The 18,802-nt window shown below is 41.6% G+C and overlaps 1 protein-coding gene and 1 long non-coding RNA gene across 2 annotated transcripts in view; one reads left to right on the top strand and one right to left on the bottom strand.

The window, feature by feature from the left end:
* Positions 1-18,802, bottom strand: part of KMO (kynurenine 3-monooxygenase) — a 68,070-nt gene that overhangs the window by 34,875 nt on the left and 14,393 nt on the right.
* On the top strand, positions 5,446-15,959 carry LOC131815072 (uncharacterized). The gene is made up of 4 exons (XR_009347549.1): positions 5,446-5,754; positions 7,113-7,196; positions 8,147-8,322; positions 14,712-15,959. It is a non-coding gene; the product is annotated as an uncharacterized LOC131815072 (long non-coding RNA).

Raw genomic sequence — 18,802 nt, 5'->3', positions numbered from 1 at the left:
TCAACCACAGAGGATTTCCTCCTGGTAAACACAGACAACTTAAATCTTTCTTCCTTCTCTGTTTTCTTTTGATTTATGAAAACCTGCAAGTCTATCTACATTCCTTCCTTGTGTGTGTTAAAAAATATCTAGTAAAGGCACTAGCACTAGCCAGTTTGCTTTAGGGAAAAGGAAACTGGAAGGTTACAGTGAAGTTGATACAATAAAATTAATCTCCTCCAAAGGCTAAATTGTTCTGTGGCATTTAAGAAACAATTAAGGAAGCGATTAAAGGCTAAGTGGAGTCTGTCCATTTAGGAAAGGAGAGAGGCTTCAGAAGCTCCCTTTTCTTCCACAGCCTGTAACACTCACCGCTCCTCTCATGGTAGGGAGCGGGACGGGGAGGGATACTAATCAGGGGACCCGCAGGGTCAGGAATGTTGGAATAAAGCTACATGAAGTAATTTGGAAGTAAGGTTAAATATAATCTTGGTTCATGAAAAATCAAGTGCTGGAGAGAATGAGGGCCAGGAGCAGCTCTTACGCACCACTGGCAATGACCTCGTCAACCACATCCCCAACAAATCTGCCTTGTCTCCTCAGGGCATGTACTCGGGAGACACATGCCAGAATGCTCAGAAGAACACTTTTCATAACAGACAAACAAAAACACTGGAAACAGCCCAAATGGCCATCAGGGAGGAGTGAACAAATCAATTACGGTATATTCACACAATGAAAGGCAATGATATGAGTATTTTAGTAATGCTATAAACGAGAAGAGTAAGTCCCAGACGACTTCATCCTGCACGATACTCTGACAAAATAAAGATGAGTGAAGCTGAATCCTGGATACATGTATCTACATAACTTTTAGGAGTATGTATATTATTTATGTGTACATATAGGAGATAAATATATCATATATACATAAGACACACACATGCACATATGCAAGAGAATCATAAACACAAGATTCCAGGCAATGCTTATACACTTACAATGGGTGAGGGAGAAGCAGAAGTTAATACAAGCCACTAGCAATGTGCAGATTCTAGGGTTGAGGGGTGAGTTCAGTTGCTGCTGCTGCTTTTTAGTATTAATTTTAAAAAGTCAATAGAAGTCTTCTCCAAGCCCACGATGTGTTCAGAATATGTCCTGAAACAAAGATTATAATTCCAGGGGTCCCTGGGTGACTCAGTCGGTTAAGCGTCTGTGTTCAGCTCAGGTCATGATCCCAGAGTCCTGGGATGGAGTCCTGCATTGGGCTCCTTGCTCGGTGGGAAGCCTGCTTCTCCCTCTGCCTGCTGGTCCCCCTGCTTGTGTTCTTTCTCTATCACAAATAAGCAAATAACATCTTTAAAACAACAACAAAGATTGTAATTTCAATTCTGTGTAACTAAAGTTCGACTAAAACTAAAATGAAGGCATACCGGTAGATACTATAATGGTCCAGCCACAAGGATTAGTAACATGGCTAATAAAGTGTTTTCCACTTTACTTTTATTTCCCCTCCTCTCTTTCTATAAAATGTGCTTTGTGGGGGCGGTCAGCGGCCTCTTTAGCATTATGCTGGGTAGGAAGGCTGATTAGACATGAAGATACAAATGGGAAGGAAAACGTGTGTACACCAAGGCGAGCCCCCCACAGACTCTCCGTTAAGGCTCAGCCGGCTTCTGAGCAGAACCAGAAATAAGGGTGGTGAGGGGAGAGGAAACGGGACAGGGTTGGACCCTTGGGAGCAATCCGCACTTTGTGTGATGGGAGTTCTGGGACTTCTGCCCTGACAGGGATAGGACAGCTCTCTCAAGTTCACAGGCAATGGTGAAACGTCTATTTGTTCTGAGGCATCCAAAGTTGACAAGAGTAGATTGTTTTGATCATAGAATAGTCTGCAAATTAAGAGCTTTTTTGTTTTTAAGATTTTATTTATTTATTTATTTATTTGACAGAGATCACAGGTAGGCAGAGAGGCAGGCAGAGAGAGAGGAGGAAGCAGGCTTCCCGCTGAGCAGAGAGCCCGATGCAGGGCTCGATTCCAGGACCCCCGGATCATGACCTGAGCTGAAGGCAGAGGCTTACCCCACTGAGTCACCCAGGTGTCCCTGCAAATTAAAAGCTTTAATAACAACTAGTCTAGCCTGTTTGTGCATAAGCAGAGCTCTGAGGAGATTCCTCGGTTATGTAATTCCGGGTTGACCCGGTTGTTCTGTTTTTTTGCCTTCTTTTCCCGTCTCCTCTTACTTCCTTCTCTGTAAGTCATGGGTTTTGGTGGACCCCACCCTGGTCTGCTCTATGGGCACCTAACTTACCATTTAGAAACACTGTTTGAAAATTTCTTTTATGTAAATGATCCAGTGTTTCACTGGCCTGCCTTTTTTTTTTTTTAAATATTTTATTTATTTGTTTGAGTGACACAGAGAGAGAGCACAGGAGCCATGGGGAGGGAGAGGGAGTGGGATAGAGGGAGAGGGAGAAGCAGACTCCCCGATGAGCAGGAAGCTGGTCTCAGGGCTCGATCCCAGGACCCGGGGATTAAGACCTGAACCAAAGGCGGAAGCTTAACAACCAAACCATCCAGGCGCCCCACTGCCAGCCTGCTTTTATCAAGAGGATTTGCCAAATTTCTGTGGGTTCCATGTGACCTCTCCAGCAATGATCATTCAGACGTCCAATGATAATGAGAAAACTGGATCTTTTAATTTATAAATGCTGATCCTAGTAGGGAGGGGCACTGTGACTATAAAAATGTCATGCATTTTATGCCTTGTGATTATAATGTGTTTGAAATTAACCTGATAGCATGTTAAACACATGTCAACTCTTTGACTTTATGAAGCGTATAAAACTCTCCCTAAGATTCCTAGGCTTTTCTGAGTTTGTCCCCAAACAGAAAAGCCTGTTTATACCTCCCACTCATCCAACTATATTTTGATTTCTCAAGAATTTGATCTTTGAGCGTATGAATGGAATGAAAAGAACCAGGATGTTAACTGCACTTTCCATGAAATAAGCACATAAAAATGTCTTCACACTTTGTTGGTAATGGTTCCATCTGCCAGAACTGCATACGTTCTGAGTTTTTAATTTTAAACCTTACCCTGAATACGCCAGCTTGTATCACCTGGATGTGGTCTTTGAGGGCAAGCAGCAGTCTCAACCTTCCTCCCTCCCTGATGCTTTCTGTGGGGGCTCTTAGGACTTTTCCTCCAGCCTTGATCCATCTTGTGAACTCATCTCTGACTAGCGAACCTCTTTCTACCTGGGGGTCTTACAGGTTTCTCCATCTCAACGTGCCTCAAATCCAACCCATTCACCTCCCTCGAACTTCAAACCTCCTCCTCCTCCTCCTTCTGGATTCCATAGCTTAGAGGCTGGCAGCACTGCCCACTAGTTCACCCAACCAGGACACTTCAGGGAACGCTGAACATCCCGTTCTATTTGCCAATACATATTTAATCAGACAAGAAGTCTTGTTGATCCCCTTGAGGCTTTCCCAAACAGACTCTCTATCCTACCCCCCATTCTCTTTTCAAGGCTCTCATGACCTTTCACCTGAATGATGGTGTCGGCTTCCCAGTCTCTACCTATCCACGCCACGCTCCATAGACTGGGTGTCTCCGGAAACAAAAATCAGAGGATGCATTTTCTGTCTTATAGCCCTTTATTTGCTCCACAGAAATCTTCGGGGAAAAGTACCAAATTTTCAATATGACCGAAAAGATCCTTATATGTGACCCCAACTTCTCTTTTTCATTCAGTTCATTTTTTTGCCATTCCCTATCTGTAATAGGCATACCAAAACCACTGCTTATTTCCTGAATATACCATGCATTTTTACACTTTAGATGCCTTTGAATATAATATTCCCTTTGCCTGAACAATCCTTTCCTGCCTTCTCCATCTGGAAAAGCTTTTGTCTTCTTTTAAGACTCATATTTTCAGGCACCTGGGTGGCTCAGTGGGTTAAAGCCTCTGCCCTTGGCTCAGGTATGATCTCAGGGTCCTGGGATCAAGCCTAGTATTGGGCTCTCTGCTTGGCGGGGAGCCTGCTTCCTCCTTTCTCTCTCTATCCACCTCTCTGCCTACTTGTGATCTCTCTCTGTCAAATAAATAAATAAAATCTTTAAAAGAAAAAAAGACTCTTATTCTCAGTACAATTCTTCTTGATACCTCTCTTCCTCCAAAAGACTTATTTGCCTTTTCTTCTGTAATGCCACAAATGTCTGCGTGAATATATGTGTTCTGATATCTCCCACAAAGAACAGAATTATTTACATTCCCGTCTGACTTTCCCACAGGCTATAAGTGCCCTGAGAGTAATAATATTTCTAGGGCTTATATTTTACCACTCTTTCTATTTCTAGTCCAAACCATAATACCTGATACTTAGTAAGAACCCAGCATTTTTTAATAAAAATAGAAAATTAGATAAACATGAAGGAAAAAATTAGTGTTCCACAATCTTACAGTGTTAAAATTTTCTATGGATATAAATTATTGGATATTTATTATATATCCATATATGGATATATATTATATATATAAAGTATTATATATAAATATATAATACTTCTTTTAAAAATGGTACCATGTTGTATATTTTATTTTGTGATTTTGTTTTAAAAAATAAATAGGAGGGCGCCTGGGTGGCTCAGTGGGTTAAGCTGCTGCCTTCGGCTCAGGTCATGATCTCAGGGTCCTGGGATCGAGTCCCGCATCGAGCTCTCTGCTCAGCAGGGAGCCTGCTTCCTCCTCTCTCTCTCTCTCTCTGCCTGCCTCTCTGCCTACTTGTGATCTCTCTCTGTCAAATAAATAAATAAAATCTTTTAAAAAAATAAATAAATAAATAAATAGGATACTGTGAATATATTTCCATTGCAGAAAATATTTTAAATCAGAATTTGAAACAATCGCAATGCCCTTATATTTGGACATTGAAGTTATTTTATTTTGGGACGCCTGGGTGGCTCAGTTGGTTGAGCAGCTGCCTTCGGCTCAGGTCATGATCCCAGCGTCCTGGGATCGAGTCCCGCATCGGGCTCCTTGCTTGGCAGGGAGCCTGCTTCTCCCTCTGCCTCTGCCTGCCACTCTGTCTGCCTGTGCTTGCTCTCGCTTCTCTCTCTATGACAAATAAATAGATAAAATCTTTAAAAAAAAGATTTTTATTTTATTTTATTTTAATTATATTTAATATGTAATTTTTGGGATTGCAGTAATGGAATGGTGCCCCAGCAGCGGCGGGGCCGCAGCACCAGGCGGAAATGAAGAGAAGAGCAGAACGAGCGCGGACAGAGGGCAGAGGAGGCAGGCAAACAAACAAGCTGGGAGGGGACGCTGCCAGCCTCGAGGGCCGGAGGAGTGGGTCGGATCTCTGGGTTTGTTTTTGGAACAGCTGCAAAGCAGGTGGGAGAAACCGAGGGTGCGCGGGACGAGTTATTTTTACGGTTTTGCTGTGAGTTTTGAACAGCCTCCAGACCGGGTGTTTCTGAGAGACCATGTTAAAGATTCTTCATTCCATTTTGTTTTATTTTTAAGGACAGTTTTTTTGTCTCAAGCCAATACCTCCCTGAGGCCAGCTTCAAGACATGGGTAGCTGGCCTCTTTGAGTGGACAGATTCATGAGCAGGTGCACGCGTGGGTCATGGACAGACTGACTGACCATATCTGGGGCCAAGGAAAGAAAAACGGGCAGTTAAGCTTTGAGCTGCCTCAAGTTCCTGGTTTCATCTCAGGTGCAGCTCACAAGGCAGTAAATGAAGCAGGCCCTGCAGGGTAAGTTCTCTGTATCACACAGGTAACAGCCGAATTTACAAGACACCTTAACGATCTGTCGGGGTAGCAACAAAATCTGAAGGCATTAGCCAAACCTCCCGAAGAAGCAGAGATATGGCTGAATAAGAAGGGAGACAGCTAGGATAAATGCCTTTGATGAGTCGGATCGGAGCACAAGGGAAGCTACACAAGAGACTGAGAGGAGAACCAGAGCACGGGATCAAGACTCGTCCTTAGTTTGGAGCGAATTCCGGATGACCTCCACAGTCACAGAGAAACCCACTCCCCTTCTGTTGGCAGAAGGTCCTAGATACTAGTGCAGAAGGAAGCGAGCGTTTCTCACATACAGGGCTCAGTGTCTGGGGAGTGGGAATCAAGAGTGGAGGGAACAGAGTTTAATTTACTTTCATATCAATAAAATAATAATAAAGGCTCATAGTAATTATGTCCTTTACATGTTTTGTCTCATTAACCTTTGCAGAAGACCGAAATAGAGGCCTTGCCCCAAGCTATAAAACATTTGATGGTCTCTGTGTGTCTAGATATTGACTTTGGCAAAAGGGAAAATTCTGGGTGATATTTGATTTGTTTTTATAACGGCTAGATTGAGAACAAAGCTAAAGATGAGTGGATAAGGAAGTGTGAAAAGGAAGCAGTCGAATTTCAGAGTTAAAAGACATAGCCATCTGGTGTTCTGAGTGATTTTCTGGGCTTCCGGCTGATGCCTTACCCTCACTGTCAGAAACTGCTTTGTCCCATTCAGGTGAGTAGAGAGTGAGCGGTAAGGTGGAGAGATCCCAGGAACCCAGGACAAAACACAGTCTAGAGCCAGCCCAGCATCAAGACCACTCTGACCCTATAAACCCACGAGGGACTCCAGCAAATATGCCTGTGACACGCTCTCCCAGAGTCAAGGTGAAGTTGCTTCAAAGGCAATTTCATGAACAGAGGTCACTAACCTGACTCGAATCCTAGGAGATGGGCACGATTATGGAAACCAAGTCATAAGGATCATAAATGTGTCTCCTCATTCTGATGGTTTGAAAGACTTCACCCTCTCAATACTTTTCCCAGGAGAATTTTGTTGGTCAAACACAGGGATGACGGATCACTAAACAATGTGTAGTGGGGCCGCTTGTGGGCAGAGGAGACAGAAGAAAGACTTCAAGGCTACCCTGTGATACCTCTTTGAACGTGTGCTTGGATGGCAGGCTACAGCTGAGCCTGGAATCCTCAGTAGCTCTTCCAGCTAAAGCTCTTGGCTTTCCCCCAAAAATGAGGCTCAAGGAGCTGTAGCTATTGCTGAAAGTGTGGCTTTCAGCATTTTCACCATGGCTCTGCTTGTTTCTACCCTACAGGTAAACACTGCAAACAGTCACCAGAAGCAGCATTTCTGAAAACCACGGACCTGAGTATGAACATAGCTTCAGGATACCAGACAGGTTAGTTAGACTTTCTTTTGACTTCACTGGTTTGCCACTTTGTAAAAACAGGAAGAGATCACTAACACAGAGTAAGGCCACTAATGGGCTGTTTTCCTCTTCCTGCCTCCGCCACCAGAGGCTACAGAATCAGAAAGCTACCCCCATAGACTTTCTTCCAGCCTGAAAGGGAGCGGTTGTTTTTCAAATCCATTTTCAAGATCATCCTTCAAGGACGACATTCCTTAGGACACCATCCTGGTGGAAAACATTGTCTTTCTTTTAATTGCCCACAACTTGTAAGCACACGATTCCCCATTTCTGAAAGCAAACTCACACACACAAAATATTTTGTGTGTTTGACGGTATAAGGCCCTGAGATGACCTTTATAAAAGGGAAGGGAGTGGGACCCAAAGATAAAACAATCTCAAGATTTAGAAAATTAAATACATTTTATGGGCAAATAAACCATGTATATGAATAACTTTTATAGGATGCAGCATGTGATAAAGGCAAACAACTTTGTCGACATTTCCAGGAGAGAAGAGGTCTTCACAGGCTGAAATGATCCTTTAGTAATGACATTGGCTGGGGACTTGGGGAGCAGTGTTGCACACAAGGAGGAAAATGTCTAAGTTGATACAGTGATCTTCCTCAATATTCAGATTAAAGTTTAAAAAAAAAAAAAAAAGCAACAACTTTCACCAGCTTAAGATCATGGTTTAGTTTCTGTCACCTTTCATTTCTCAGTAAGAGTTGCTTCCTTGATCTGTTGATTTCTGACCTCCTTGACTTGACAGGTCTTTAAAGAAAAGAAATTAATTGGTCTATCATGGGGTCAGATGATCTCTTATAGTGAGGCAAGGACAAATTCTTAGGGTGATTTTTCAGTGGGCAAGGCTACTACTGAAAAAAAAATAATGTGAATTCACTGTACCCTTTGGGCTTTTTTTTTTTTTTTTTTTTTGAGATTTTCTTATTTATTTGAAAGAGAATGAGAATGAGTAGGAAGGACAGAGGGAGAGAGAATCTCAAGCAGACTCCACACTGAATGGGAAGCCTGACATCGGGTTTGATCTCTTGACCCTGAAATTGCGATCTGAGCTGAAATCAAGAGTTGGACACTTAGCTGACTGCACAACACAGGTACCTTCCTTTGGACTTCAAAGGAAAAGTTCTCAACTCTGTTGCATTTTTCTCTTTAGGGGCTGGGGAGAGTCTTTAATGCGTTAGACAGTTTAAGACACTAGGATATGGCCCATTGGCAGGAAGAGATTGGGAAAGGTGAACAGAAAGATACAAGAAAGAAGTTGAGTGAGAAAATTAGTTTGTCCTCTGTGTTTTAATTTAACCTTCTTGAATTGCTTTATTTAATACTTTGTTTCATTAGATGCTCAGTATTCAAGGTTTTGTCTATTGCGACATTTCCTTCATCGTCCGATCCTTAAGAGAGTTTTCCATCCCTCTCGTTCATCCGTCTATCAAATACTAACTAAATAATAACAGTAAGTCACATTGGACATGGTTCCAGCCACTGGGGTGCATTTGTAAATATAAGCTTGTGTTCTAGTTGGAGTAGATAGTTAATGGGCTAAAATTCAAAAATAAATAAGGTATGTAATTTCTGGTCCTGATGGATAATATTAAAACAAACAAACAAACAAACAAACAAACAAACATAAAACAGGGAAATGATGAAGCCAAGCAGGTAGACAGGCTCAGTTCTAGTGGGCCTTTCGATAAAGAGTTGGGTTTTATCTCATTTGCAAGGGGAAACCATCACAAAGACTATTGGCAAAGAGTTAACTACTTAACTATTGGCAAAGAGTTCTAGTTACCAGACTTAGGTTTTAGGAGGATGGTTGTGGCTGCTCGGTGGAGAATGGACTGTCCGTGGATAAGAGTAGAAGCTGGGCACCACAAAGGAGGTGGATGAAGGCTGATGATGGTCTGGACGGGTGGTGGCATTGGCCAGAGTTGACACTGATGTTGGAGGTAGAGCCACAAAAGTTTACAGGTGGAGTAAAAGAGGAAGGGAGGTTTGCACATAAAATGAAAAGGGGAGGGGCACCTGGGTGGCTCAGTGGGTTAAAGCCTCTGCCTTCGGCTCAGGTCATGATCCCGGAGTCCTGGGATCGAGCCCCGCATCGGGCTCTCTGCTCAGCGGGGAGCCTGCTTCCTCCTCTCTCTCTGCCTGCCTCTCTGCCTACCTGTGATCTCTCTCTGTCAAATAAATAAATAAATAAAATCTTTAAAAAATAAAAAAAAAAAATGAAAAGGGGACTCAAACACGATTCCTGGGCATGAGCCTCTGCAATGGGGTGGGTGATTCCTTTGCAGAGTAATTTTAGTCAGTTTTTGTTTTGGAGTTTTCTTCGGTTTTGGTTTTGTTTTGTTTCGGGGGGAGAGAGAGAGAGAGAGAGAGAGAGCATGAGCAGGGACGAGGAGAGGGGGAGTGAGAATCTTAAGTAGGCTCCACGCTCAGTGCAGAGCTCAACTCAAGGCTGGATCTGACAACCCTGACATCATGACTTGAGTCAAAATCAAGAGTCAGGCACTTAACCAACGAGCCACCCAGGTGCTTGGAATTTTAGTTGCTTCTAATACATATCTTCTACGTTCTAGCACAGGTATGTGCCCAGGTAATGAACTGGTTACATGACAAGAATTTAAGTGTTACTCAGCAAGAAATCCACGGGTGACACCCACATTTTTATGGGTCCCCAAATCACCTATGCAATCACGTATTTGTCACCTCCCCTTTGCTAAGAGGCATTCTAAGAGGTGTCCCTGCTGCTCCCATAGTCTGAGTCTTAGACAAACACAACAGGGTCTTAACTAGTCTATCTTGTCTTAAAATTTCCACTCCTTCACCACACACTAGCTCAAGGGATCTTTTAGAAATCACAGCTCACTTTCTGCCTAATGTCCTCCAGTGGTTTTGCATTGTGCTCAGGGTGAAACCCAATCTTCTTGCCCAGCTCACCTTCCTCAGGGGCCCCTCTTCTCTAGCCTCACTCTCTCTGCCTTTCTGTCTGCTCCTTGAACACCTCAGGGGTTCTCTTCTAGATATCTCCTCTCTCTGGAATGCTTTCTGTAGCCCCTCACAAGGTTGCATTCTTCTATTCGGGTCTCTGGTCATATACGCCCCTCAGAGAGGCTGTCCCTGACCAGACTAAACAGATACCCACAGAAACTTCCTGCAGTCCTCCCCTATTTGCATTTCTTTACAATGTCTGTCTCTCACTGAAATGATTTATTTGTTTTCTTCTCCACTCGTTCACTTCCCAGGAATGTTCACCACTGTATTCCTGGTAACTAAAACAGTGTTGGCAAATAGTGGGCACGCAGTGACATTTTGGTGAATACATAAATCTCACTTCCTGCAAAATTTTTATGGGAAAGACTTGGACTGAGACCCAAAGAAATGACAACATGTGTCACATGCATTGACCCACATGACGTGTGACAGCATTCCTTAGCAAACTGAGATCTAGAACCAGAAATGTTAGAGGAGCTGTCATAGTGCTTTGGGTGAAAAGCTCCTAAGAAAGGCAGAACGAAAGACAAGAATCAGCATAGACTTGATAAATAAATGTGTGGTATGAACTACACCAATTTCTATGCAGCCTTGAACAGTGTCTGACACATACAAGGCTCTTAAGAAATTTTTGTTGAAAAAAAGAAGAAGAAGAAGAATTTTTTGTTGAGTAAATGAATAAATGAATACCTACGAGCTAAAAGCCTATAAATGGGTACAGGAAAGGCGAAAACAAAATGGTTAAGCTTTTATCAATAGTGATTTTTTTTATTCCAAAATAAGAGAGTTCTGTTGAGGGGAGAAAAATACGATCTACTTGGGGCAGCACCACATGAAACAGACCAGCTTTGGTAAGATAACAATGGCAGCAGATAAGAGACCCCTGCCACATCTTCTAGGTGTGAGGTAAGGCTCTGCAGTTTCGTCTCTTGTGCCCAGTGACAGGGGAGCCCCTCACTCCACCACCTAACATTCTCCGTGGGATCACCCAAATAAGTCAGGACATCAAGCAGGTGCTATTCCCCAGGACCCAAATAAATAACTAGCCAACATCCTACATAACAATTTTGAATTTGCTTTTATTCTTATTATTAGCATAAATTGAGTTATTCACCAAAGGAGGCAAACGCTTGGATTAAAATGACTACTCACACTAATTTCTGTTTTAAAAACATAGCCAACATGGAGATGCATCCAATTCAATTTGCTCTGATTTTCTGTTTTTAAGAAATGCTACACCAAAATGAGCAGGGAAAACAGACACCTTTGTATTTAATGGAAATAAAAATACCTTTTGCAGAAAAGATCAAATCACCACTAATACCATATTTAAAATAGGTGTGTTTAAGTATCAGAGAAGTTTCACAAGAAGATGGACAGTCAGTGCAAGCGACTTACAATAATTATTAAGACTAATAATAATATAATTACCACTAACAGGGATAATGTATCCAAATAGAGTCTTACCAAGCCACCACCAATGACAGCTATTTTTTTCCTTGGAATGTCAGATGAATCCATAACTGCCAAAGTATTTTTGTGATTGTTGTAGCTCCTGTCACAAAGGAGACTGTGTCTCCTGGCGGCTGGCTCCCCGCCTTTATATTGCCCAGAGCCCTGTCCTGCGAGCCAGCTCTGTGTTTGAGCAGAGCTAATTTCCCCTTGAACTTAGAAGACAGCATTTAACTCCTTAGCGGCTCGAAGCACAATCAGCTCAAGCTGAAGCAAAAAGAATTCACTGCAATAAACAAATTTTGAAAAATCCAGCCACGTGAAGACAGCCACTCGCTGTCTTGCATGTAAGACAGGGAATTTTTTTTAAAGCCTGGTCTTCCGGCTTTTCTTCTTCTGTTTTCTGCTGCATGGATACTTACTTTCTTTTTCATTCACGATTAACCATGAATGAAACTTCCCCCATCTGAAGTCCTAAAGCATCTTACAATTCTCTGGGAGAGTGAGGTCGTTTTGGTGTCACAACTGCTGTATGATTTATTCCAGTTATTAAAACCAGTCAGGAAGCACACCTAGAGCGTCCTCATGGATTGTCTCTAACAGACCGCCAGGAAGATTTTTTTTTTTTCGTATTAATTGTCTCCCGAGAAAGATTTTGAATTTGTCACTAACCATACTTCCTTTTTTTGGCATCAGATGCTAGAAACTTTAGAATCTAATGTGTGCATTGACTCCAGGGGAGATGTTTAATGCCGTTCTTTAAAAAAAAAAAAAAAAAAAAATCTCATCTCTAAAAAAAAAAAAAAAATTAAAACAAAAACAAACAAACAAAACAGGGGCGCCTGGGGGCTCAGTGGGTTAAGCCTCTGCCTTCTACTCAGGTCATGATCTCAGGGTCTTGGGATCGAGCCCTGCATCCCCTCTCTCTGCCTGCCTTTCTGCCTGCTTGTGATCTGTCTCTCTCTGTCAAATAAATAAATAAAATCTTTAAAAAAAACAACAACAACAAAAAAACTCATCCCTGAATTCCTATGATCTCTCCACTTTGTCTTCTTTCATCCCATTTTACATGCATATTATCTACTTTGGGTGCATATTTGTGAATTGAGGGTTCTTGTGTGTTTTTTTGTTGTTGTTTGATTTTTTTTTTTTTTCCTGGAACATGATGTGTAAAATAAAGTAAGAAGGACTTCCTCACCTCCTGATGAGAGCAGGGAGCCTGCAGGTGAGGAACTAGTTAAAAAGACATTGAACAGCGGCCCCTCGTGGACAAGGATGGTTAGTGTTGTTAGAAAAGTACTTTGCCCTTCAGCTTTTTTATTTACTTATTTTGAAAAGGTAATACATTCACATGATATGAAATTCAAAAGACACAACAAAAGGGTCTTAGAGTAAATAAGTCTTCTGACCCTGTCCCTGGGCCTCCTGTTTCTCCTGCCCAGAGACAGTGTTTCGGTGTCTGGGTCACGCTGTCTGTCCCTCTAAAGCCTCATCTCTTCCACTCCTGTCCATAAATACTAGTAAATTCTGTACACTTTTATACCTTCCTATACACTATTTTTTCACAACGTATAGCTGGAGAATTCTTCCATAGAAATATATACAGTGCTCTTTTTTTTTTTAAATCAAGGGCCATAATGCAAAAAAATTAAAGTACACAAAACAGTATACAGTAGGTACAATAACTTACTGTAAAGTACCCATCACTTAGGTCCAGGAAAAGAACCCTGTGGGAACCCTGGAGATCTATATGAGGCCTTTTCCTACCACCCCTCCTTCACAGAGGCAATTGCCATCCTGACTTCATCACTTTCTTGCTATTATTTATAATTTCACTGACATATATGCATCTCTAAAATAGTTTCATTTTACCTCTTGAAAAACTTTACTAAACTCGTGCTTTTTTTTCTTGGCGACTTGCTTCTTTTTCTCAGAATCATGCTTAAGCTCCTTCCAAACCTTTTTTTTTTTTTTTTAAAGATTTTATATATTTATTTGTCAGAGAGAAAGAGAGAGAGCACACAAGCAGGCAGAGAGGCAGGCAGAGGCGGAGAGAGAAGTAAGCTCCCTGCGGAGCAAGGAGCCTGATGCGGGACTCTGGGATCCTGGGATCATGACCTGAGCCGAAGGCAGCAGCTTAACCCACTGAGCCACCCAGGGGCCCCTCCACCCAAGCTTCTGCATGTAGTTCTAGTTCATCTTTATCATCGCTTGTTATTTATCCATTCTATTGTGGATGAACACTTAGGTATTTCCAATATTTTAATATTATGAATAATCCCGCTGCCCTGATTAATTTTGTATATACACTGCAGTGCACACATGTATGAGTATGTCCAGAAACAGAGACTTGTTGTGCACATTTTTAATCTTTCTAAATAAACCAGAGTTATATTCTGAAGTGTGGTACTCACTTTTACTTGACACGTACAATTGTTAGGTTTGAATGTCCGGTGAGTTCATGCTCTTGCTCATGATCAATTTAATTTGTACTCATTATGGATCAAGTTGAGTACTTTTTCATCTGTTGTTCACAATTTGCTTTTCTTCTTTTGCATATGCTTCTTTTCTTATCAGTGGATCTTTTTTTTTTAAATTGAAATAGGATTTGAGTTTTATTTTTTATATACGTTGCAAATAATTACTTTCCTTCTTATACTCTGATGCATTTTTCCTTTTTGCTTTCTTAGTGGCCTTCCTTGGTGATAAGATACTCTTAATTTTGGCATAGGCAAATTTGTTACTCTGTCTTTTTGGCTTTTCCTTTATGTCAGGTTTTATAAATGTTTTCCATAGGTCGAATTTCTTTTTCTTTTCCAAATGAATACAAACTTTCCCTCAGTACTATTTAGTGAAAGACTTTCCTTCTGCCACTGTTGGGTTTGTCCAGTGTTCATGTGTGCGTGGACCTGGTTCTAGGTTTCTTTTCTAGTTTATTCTGTCTATTCCACACGTGCCCTTATGGAGCCGGTGGTACAGCCAAATTACTGTAACTGTAAAATAAGCTTTTAAATTTGTATTTATTTATTTATTTGGGAGGAAGAAAGAGCAGGAGGAGGAAGAAGCAAGGTGGCACAAGATGGAGCAAAAGACCTAAGTATCGTCTGGTCCCAGGAGTTCAGCTAGATACTTATCAAACCATCCTGAACACCTACAAGCTCAACAGGAGATGGAAGAGAAGAATAGCAGCAACTTTACAAACACAAAAACCACCACTTTCTGGAAGGTAGGACATGCCAAGAAGTGAATGCAAGGTGATATACAGGAAGCTAAACCGTGGGGGGGAGGGGGCTGGATCCCGGCAAGCGGTAGAGCAACAGGGCACAAAATCGGACCTTGTACAAGTCTGCTCCACAGAGGGACGTCAGTCCAGAGGCTAAGCAGGGGGTGGAGCCCTCACGGGGACAGTGTGGTCTCAGGACCCTTGGGGTCACAGAAAGACTGGGGGTGTCTGAGCGCAGCCCAGCTCACAGGTATCAGAGCGGGGAAGCTGGGGGCAAAGACAGAGCCAAGAAGAGGGCTCGCAGCTTGGGGTTACCTTAAACCATGATCTGACGCCCAGTCGGGGCACTGCTCTTTGAGCAGGGACCCCACGAGTGGCAGATCCGGGGAGACTCACCTTCTCTAGGAGGAGTAGTGCAGGAGCGCGGCAGGAATCTGCTGGGTTTGGAGACTCCAAACAGGGCTTGGTGCCAGAGATAGAAACAGCCCGTCACAGGCCGGGGGAGCTCGGAGCGTGCTGAGACCAGGGAGATGGGAGGGACTGACGGCTTTTCTGCAAGGTGCACTGAGGAGTGCGGCCCTGAGCGCTCCGCAATCTGGGCCCAAGACTGGGGGGCCGCCATCTTCATTCCCGTCCTCCAACGCCGTACGGAAAGCGCTCAGGGAAGAAAAGCTCCGAGTGCGAACTGAGCAGATTACATAGCCCGGCCCCTGGCGAGGGCGGTGCGGTTCAGCCTCCGGCAAAGACATTTGAGAATCACAGCGACAGGCCCCTCCTGCAGAAGATCAGCAAGAACGTCCAGCCAAGACCAAGTTCACCCACCAATTCAGAGCTACAGGAACGCAGCACATAGAATGCATGGCTTTTTCCCCATGATTCTTTAGTCTCTCAAAGTTAAATTTTTAAAATTTTTGTTATTGGGTGCCTGGGTGGCTCAGTGGGTTAAGCCGCTGCCTTCGGCTCAGGTCATGATCTCAGGGTCCTGGGATCGAGTCCCGCATCGGGCTCTCTGCTCAGCGGGGAGCCTGCTTCCCTCTCTCTCTCTCTCTGCCTGCCTCTCTGTCTACTGTGATCTCTCTCTGTCAAATAAATAATAAAAATAAAATCTTTAAAAAAAATTTTTTTGTTATTACTTCCTTTTCTATTTTTAAAATTTTCCTCTTTCTTATTTTAACTTATTTAACTATTTTATCTTCTAAATCCTTTTTTAAAAATCCTTTTAAATTTTTATGTTTATGGTCATATTCTATCCCTTCATTGTATTTAACCTTATTATTTGTATACATATAAGTTTTTATTTCTTTAAAATTTTGGGATACACTTTCTTCTAACAGACCAAATACAAGCTATATCTAGGATATGGCTTTGTTCTACTCTCCATCCTAATCGCATTCTCTTTTTTTTTTTCTTTTTTCAATGAACTTTTATCTTATCAATTCCTTTTTAAAATCTTTTTTAATTTTCATCTTTACAGTCATATTCCAACCCTCCATCATTGTTTACCCTTATTTTTGTATATATATGTTTTTCTTTCTTTAAAATTTTGGGAGGCAGTCTCTTCTAACAGACCAAAATACACCCAAAACCAAATGTGTGGCTCTGGTCTATTCATCAGCCTAATCATATATTATTTTTCTCCTTTCTTCTCTCCCCAGTTTCGGATCTCTTCTGTTTTGGTGAGTGTACATTTTGGGTGGGGGAGGGGGACATTGCTAGCCTTTTAGTATTTTGTTCTTTCATTCATCTGTTCTTCTCTGGATGAAATGACAAGGCAGAAAAACTCACCTCAAAAAAAAGACAAGAGCTAGTACCAATGGCTAGGGACCTAATTGATATGACATTATTAAGATGTCAGAACTAGAGTTTAAAATGACAATTAAAAAGATGCTAGCTGGTCTTGAAAAAAACCCATATTAGATAGTAGAGAATCCCTTCCTGGAGAAATAAAAGAACTAAAATCTAACCAAGTTGAAATCAAAAAAGCTATTAAGGAGATGTAATAAAAAATGGAGGCTCTAACTGTTAGGATATATGAGGCAGAAGAGAGAATTAGTGATATAAAAGACCTAAGGATGGAGAAAAAAGAAGCTGAGAAAAAGAGAAGTAAACCACCACTGGACCACGAGGAGAGATTTCAAGAGATAAGTGATATCATAAGACAAAGCAATATTAGAATAATTGGGATCCTAAAAGAAGAATAAAGAGAGAAGGAGGCAGAAGGTATATCAGAACAAATTATAGCAGAGAACTTCCCCAATTTGGAGAAGGGAACAAATATCAAAATCTAGGGGAAAAGAGAATCCATCCTCAAAATCCATAAAAATATGTCAAGACCACATCATCTGATAGTAAGACTTACAAGTCTCAATGACAAAGAGAAAACCCTAAAAGCACCTTTGGACAAGAAGTCTATAACCTACAATGGTAGAAATATTAGATTGGCAGCAGACCTATCCACAGAGACCTGGCAGGCCAGAAAGGATTGGCATGATGTATTTGGAGCACTAAATGAGAAAAATCGGCAGCAAAGAATACTATATTCAGCTAGGTTGTCATTGAAAATAGAAGGAGAGATAAAAAGCTTCCAGGACAAACAAAAACAAAAAGAATTTGAAAACACCAAGCCAGCCCTACAGAAAATATCAAAAGTGGTCCTCTAAGTGAAGAGAAAGCCTAAAAGTAACAGGCCAGAAAGGAACAGAGACAATATACAGTAAAAGTCACCTTACAGGCAATACAATGGCACTAAATTCATCTTTCAATAGTTACCCTGGATGTAAATGGGCTACATGCCCCAATCAAAAGACACAGGGTATCAGAATGGATAAAAAATACAAGACCCATTGTTCTACTGTCTGTAAGAAACTCATTTTACACCCAAAGACACCTCCAGATTTAAAGTGAGGGGGTGGAAAACAATTTATATTGCTAATGGACATCAAAAGAAACTTGAGGTTGCAATCCTTATATGAAACAAATTAGACTTTAAGCCAAAGACTATAATAAGAGATAAGGCAGAACACTATATCATACTTAAAGGGTCTGTCCAACAAGAAGCTCTAACAATTTTAAATATCTATGCCTATAGGAAATAGCCAATTATATAAACCAATTAAAACAAAATCAAAGGGCGCCTGGGTGGCTCAGCGGGTTAAGCCGCTGCCTTCGGCTCAGGTCATGATCCCAGGGTCCTGGGATCAAGTCCCACATCGGGCTCTCTGCTTGGCGGGGAGCCTGCTTCCCTCTCTCTCTGCCTGCCTCTCCATCTACTTGTGATTTCTCTCTGTCAAATAAATAAATAAAATCTTTAAAAAAATAAATAAATAAAATGAAACAAAATCAAAGAAACATATTGGTAACAATACAATAATAGTAGAGGACTTTAACAGCCCCCCCCCCCACTGAAATGGACAGAACATCTAAGCAAAAGATCAACAAGGAAATAAAGGCTTTACATAACACACTGGACCACATGAACATTACAGAAATATTCAAAACATGCCATCCCAAAGCAACAAACTATAATACATTCTTCTCTAGAACACATGGAACATTCTCCAGAATAGATCACATCCTGGGTCCCAAATCAGGTCTCAACCAGTACCAAAAAACTGAGTTCATTCCCTGAATATTTGCAGACCACAATGCTTTGAAACTAGAACTCAATCACAAGAAGGAAGTTGGAAAGAAATCAAATATATGGAAACTAAAGAGCAACCTACTAATGAATGAATGGGTCAACCAGGAAATTGAAAAGGAATTTTTAAAAATTCATGGAAACAAATGAAAATGAAAACACAACTGTTCAAAATCTTTGGAATGCAGCAAAAGTCATCCTGAGAGGAAAGTATATAGTAATACAAGGCTTTCTTAAAAAACAAGAAAGGTCTTAAATCCACAACTTAATCCTA

The sequence above is a fragment of the Mustela lutreola genome, chromosome 14 (assembly GCF_030435805.1).
Source record: "Mustela lutreola isolate mMusLut2 chromosome 14, mMusLut2.pri, whole genome shotgun sequence".
Lineage (NCBI taxonomy): Eukaryota > Metazoa > Chordata > Mammalia > Carnivora > Mustelidae > Mustela > Mustela lutreola.
Note: the sequence above shows the minus strand (reverse complement) of the source record. Positions and strands in the feature narration are given on the sequence as shown.